Genomic DNA, 5,896 nt, shown 5'->3' with positions numbered 1-5,896 from the left:
TTATGATATACGGTTAAGAAATCTATGTGACATCTAATAGTAATCTTTGAGTCAATAAAGGCAACAGCATTTTAAGAAAAGAATGAGCAAAACCTGGCTACAGGAGCAAGGAACAGAACATTATAAAAGATTTAAAAGCAAGGTACAGGCTTTTTTGCTCTAAGAACCATTCACTACAGTAATAAAGTCTATTCTCAGTCCTATTGTGAAGATTTGTCTATGGAATACAGTAGAGACAGTTTGTTTAGGCAGACAGCATAATATTGCTATTTAAGAATGATTTCCACTACTGCATTTTTTAAATGTTGCAAAAGGTTATAATTTGAAGAATGAATATTAGTGATGCCAAGCTAAAATATCTTTGTTTTTCTACATTTTTCAGAGGGGATTCTTTCACATTCAATCACAGGATTAGGTAGAGCTTAGAGTACTCTTTTGAAAAGTATATTTGCTTTTGTAGTATGGCATAATTCTGTGTTTGTATGCATAAATACACAGGTACATGCATAGATACATACATACATGTATCTATATCTAAATGTGAAAAAGGAAATGAAACATCACAGAAATACTTAATTTAAAATGAGTAATTAAAGTGTGGCTCTAAAGGAGAAGTGACAAAATGCAACTCATTCCCTTCTTTGCAGAGGTGGGAAACAAGGGGTAATCAATATTACAAATAATATCAATCTCAGTCATTGTAATGGTTAGCTTTGTCGAACTCCTCCCCCCTTTTATTTGCTTATTCTTTTCAATACGGGATTTTATAAGGCAAGATGCCATAGTGTATAAAGAGGTAACCTCAGAGCCAGGAAGCCCTAGCTTCCTTTTTTTGTCTCTCATAAACATTGGCTGTATGACACTGAGCAAGTCACTTAACTTCTCAGGGCCCCAGGTAATTCCCTAAGACTAATTTTTCAAAATAACATGTCAGCTTACATTGGCTATTAGGTGATTTATATGACAATAAAGTCACAGATCCAATCCTACTTGACATGGGTTTCTATATTAAAATAACATAAAATTTATGGTTAACATTGAGTCAGTTTTTCAATAGACTTCCATAATAGATTAGACAAGGGCATTGGCCCTCTGAGATCTAATTAGGTACAGTATTTTATCTCACATTTATGCAGAGATTTAAGGTATATATTGTTAATTCTTCATAACAATCTTGTGAATTATATAATAAAAGTATTATTATTGCAAGTGTGCTAATGAGGAAATTAAGATTCAGGTTGATAAGAGGAGTAAGGCTTAAAACAGAACTCATCATAAATGTTAAACACATAGCATTTCTTCATTCAGTATGTATTTACCTATTAAAGACTTATTTTTTTTAGAGCACTGTACTAGGCAAAGGATGGAATAGAAAAGTTTTTCTTTTTAATTATTTTTATTTTGCTTTGAAATAAAATTTGGTGCCTGATATTTGGGAAATTACTTTTCAACCAAACAAGTTGAAGTCCTTATCTTTAAGGAAACTGTAGACGCAGGAAGGTCCAGAAAGTTGTCCCATCTTGCTTGTGCTCATCAATGCCCTTGTTCCTCATTCGCTCTGTGCTCGGAATAGACAGCATCACCTCTCAGGTGTATACACAGCAGCAACCTTTGTAATGTCTTTATTTTGTCTGTTTCATTCTTTTCTCTGGGAAAGTTTGATTTTCCAGCTCTGTTGGGAAGTGGGCTGTATGCAGGTGAATGGAAATCCTAAGTTGGGGTGACAATGTCTGCACTGTGACTAAGGCACAGATGGAACCCAACTGACATTAGGGATAACTGGAAGTCCCAATCCTTCCTCTCATTCAAGAGAAGCCATGGGATTTGTGAATTTTCCCTCCACTCTCCCTTCTCCTCAGCTTCCATCCCACTCTGAGGCAGAACACAAGAGGGGAAAGGTGTTTGAACCCCAGGCCAGAAGCCTGGAGCTTTTTACTTCCTTGGCTTCCTTGTGCTTTTCATCCCATGACTACCCCAATGGAAGAGTTAGGGCAAACATTTCCGGGGTGGGAGGAGTATCCCCTTCAATCCCCCTAATACAGGTTGTGAACAAGGGTGAAAGGATCCCACTTCTTGCTAAAGCCTATACTGGCAGCTGGTTTCAGCTACTCTTCCAAGTTCAGGTCCTCCCCCAGCCTCTGGAAGGAGCTGGGTAGAGCCAGGCAGAGGTGAAATTTGGGAGACCAGCGTCTCTGGGAAGGGGTTCACATTGCTCTGACCTCTGGCAGGTGATTCCAGTATAAAGAAGAGCTGGGTTATGTGGGAATATAAAAGGAAAGACCAGGAGGGAACCTCCTTTGAGACACAGGACCAGCAGGGGAGTTGAGGCAAAGGATTATTGAGGTCGGGGGGGAAGACACACTTAGACCTCAATACCATCACAACACACAATTTTACCAATTCTTGGTGGGACAGGGTCAGGAGGGCAGAACAAGTCTTATAGTTTGAGGACAGCATTCACGAGGGGGAGGGCCTGGGCCACAACTAGGAATTCACAGACTGGGATACCAAGGGCCCTGAGTAAGAGAGGGCTGGGGTCATGCAACTCCTGTGATTATGTTGCCTTTCCTAATTCGATTTTTTTCTGGATGGATTGGGAAGAGTGGTAGATCAGGGAGTCGATGAGTCCAGCGACTGTGAACATGCCTCCAATGATAGCGCAGACACCAGTGAGGAAGTGTGTGAAGGACCTGTGCTTCTCTGTCAGTTTGACCATCATGGGTGACAGATCATACAGCACAAAGATTCCAGGAAGCCTCTGGCCCCAAACAGCCCATTGGCAATTTTCTCATGTCTTGTCACAGAGAACTGATTTGTCCTCAGCACCTCCCCATTCACTTTCATGTATACTGTGGGCACTACCTTCACAAAGTACTGGAACATCATGGAGGCTTGGGGGCAGTGATGTTGGTATTATCCAGTGGGTTCACGATTCCTAGATAATCTTCCCCAAAAGACAGATGTCGTATGTAGTGAGTCATGTTGATATTGTCTAGTCCAAAGCTCTGCAGGTCATGAACATACACGTGTGATTGCTGGAAACTTCCCAGGTGCAAAGTGAAAGTTCCTGGCCACCTTGTTGACTTCTAGGAAGCCATACACCTGGCAGCCTTCATTCTTCTGTTCTTGCATCTTTTGGCTGAAGCCTTCACATTGACACTGCTCAATGGTGTGTGGGTTCTTGAAGGCCCAACCTCTCCGTCGGTATGCCTCCCGCACATCTTTACATGTGTTACGGCACTTGCTATCCTCAGACTCAGCAATATAGCAGCTTTCACAGCACTCAGGATCCAAGGAGCTGGGGTGAAACACCTTTTCTTCCTCTTTCCCCAGCTCATGGCATTCAGCTTCTGTGGTTATAGGGTGACCATCTTTGTCCGAACACTGTTTGTATAGGTTGAGTTCCCAACTGCTGCTCCCCAGCCACATCCATGGCATCAATACTCAGATAGGCACAGGGCATATGTGGGAAGAAAATATCAATGTTGATCTTCAGTTTGTTGCCCCTGGGCTTGTCAACATAGAGTTCAGGATGAACCTCGGCCATAACATAATACTGCAGTTCAGACAGGAAGAGGAGGAGCATTAGGAGACCGCTGATGATGGTCACTGTGGCCGCACCCCATGTCTTGACCCGGAAGTCTTCCAGGGTGTTTGGGTAGGCATTGAACTGCTTCAGCTTCCCCAATGCCTCCATGGGGACCTGCTGGAAAACTGGAATAGAAAAGTTTTCATAAAACATAGTTGCTAACCTCACAGACTTTTCTTAGGGCATGAAACACATATTATTGCAATATACAATAATACAAGTCCTTTACAGAGATGTAAAACAAAGTCAATTGTGATCTCTGAGTAATAAAAGGTTACCTGAGGAGATGATCAGAAAAAAAAATTCATAGAAGAAAGGATGGTATTTGAGTTAGGGCAGTGGTGGGAACCTGCTGCCTCAAGGCCACATGTGGCCCTCTAGGTCCTCAAGTGCAGCCCTTTGACTGAATCCAAACTTCACAGGACAAATCCCCTTAATAAAAGAATTTGTCCCGTAAAACTTGGACTCTCTCCTTCTCTGACTCTTCACCCTTCCCTTTTTCTCCCCTTCCTTCTCTCCTTCCTTTCTCTCTCCTTCTCTCTTCTCTCCCTCCACTTTCTTCCCCCTTCTTTTCTCTCTTTTACTCCATCCCTCCTCATTTCTCCTTCCTCCCTTTCTCAGCCTAGATGATGCCATGGTGGACACTGCTGAGGAGGCCATGGAGCTGCCAGTGAAGACTATAAACTTCTGGAAAATATGAACAAACTGACCAGCTTGAAGTATCTAGAAATAAAAGATATTGCTATAATCATAAGTAGAAAACTAAAGGACTTTAACCAGAAATATGCAGCACTTCAGCCTTATCTGGATCAGATCACTTGAATTGAGTAGCAAGTAGCAGCTCTTGAGCAGGCAGCTTACAAGCTGGATGCATATTCAAAGAAACTAGGAGCAAAGTACAAGAAGGTAGAGAGGCAATGAAAGAATTCTTTGGCACAAAGACTTTAACCACAAGAATGTTTCCTAAGAGCTGAAATAAGTGGGATGGAACTTATCACTGTGCATCAATTCCTAAAAGGAAGTGGTGCTGCTGGTCCAAGAAGAATCCCAGCCCCAGCCTTTGGTTGGATGTGTAACTTTGGCCACCCCTTGATATTTTCTAAACCTGTAGCCTCTGGAACCTCATCTTATTGTGTGGTTCACTGTGTGCCCCAGACCGAGGCTCCGAAATCAGTATTAACCCCATCTAGAGCAGACAAAAATGAGAGGTTCTGGTCTCCCCGTCTCCTCCTTCCTCCCACTCCCCTAGGACTCTCCCTCACCTCATAACCTGTTCTTGAACTTAAATAATAAATGCTGACTTAAGACCCTCAAAAAAAAATAAACTTGGCCTCAATCAAAAGGCTGCACCCAAGGAACTAGAAGGCCACATGTGACTTCGAGGCCACAGGTTCCACACCCCTGAGCTAGGGTTTAAAATGGGGCTAGGAAATCAACAGACAAGTAGTAATGACGACTCTGCAAGGATTTTGAACAAACAGTTTGTACGAAGGAAGGGAGGTGGGAAAGAGAAGTTTCCATTCCATGTGCAGAGGTTATTGAAGCTTTCTTAGAGTTTAGAGCACATGGGGCAGAGTAAGATAAGTTTGAGGATGCAGGATGGCACAAGATAGGTGAAGTCTTTAAATACACATTAAAGAATTTGAACTTTACTCAGCAGACAAAGGGAAGAAGGGAGTTTTATGAGCAGGAAAAAAGCTCTGGTAAAATATATATTCAAAGAAGTTTATCTTGGAAGAAGCATTTTTTTCTTCCATAATTTTAATCCTTTTTTTCAATTTATCCATTAATTTTTAGTTTGCAACATTAACTTCCATAAGATTTTGAGTTCCACATTTTCTCCCCTTCTCTCCCCACTCCCCACCCCAAGACAGTATGCATTCTGATTACCCCTTCCCCCAAGTTCCCCTCCTTTCTATTACCCCTCCACTTCTCTTATCCACTTCCCCTTCTGTTTTCCTGTAGGGTAAGATAGATTTCTCTACCTCAATTGCCTGTGCATCTTATATCCCAGTTGCATGCAAAAACAATTTTCAACATTTGCTTTTAAAACTTTGAGTTCCAAGTTCTCTCCCTTCCTCCCTCCCCACCCAATGTTATTGAGAGGGCAAATAATTCAATATAGGTTATTCCTGGGTAGTCATGCAAAACACTTCCACAATAGTTATCTTGTAAAAGACTAACTATATTCCCCTCCATCGTATCCTGCCCCTGATTTATTCTATTCTCTCCTTTGATCCTGTCCCGACTCAAAAGTGTTTCCTTCTGATTATCCCCTCACTTAATCTGCCCTCCTTTCTATTACCT

At 41.9% G+C, this 5,896-nt stretch overlaps 1 pseudogene; it reads right to left on the bottom strand.

Moving 5' to 3' along the window:
• Positions 1 to 2,551: 2,551 nt before the first annotated feature.
• On the bottom strand, positions 2,552 to 3,697 carry LOC110222612 (endoplasmic reticulum-Golgi intermediate compartment protein 3 pseudogene; annotated as a pseudogene).
• Between the last annotated feature and the right edge of the window lie 2,199 nt (positions 3,698 to 5,896).

This window comes from Phascolarctos cinereus, unplaced genomic scaffold, assembly GCF_003287225.1.
Source record: "Phascolarctos cinereus isolate Bilbo 61053 unplaced genomic scaffold, phaCin_HiC Scaffold_9;HRSCAF=440, whole genome shotgun sequence".
NCBI classification, from domain to species: Eukaryota; Metazoa; Chordata; class Mammalia; order Diprotodontia; family Phascolarctidae; genus Phascolarctos; species Phascolarctos cinereus.
This window is presented reverse-complemented; position numbering and strand designations above follow the sequence as displayed.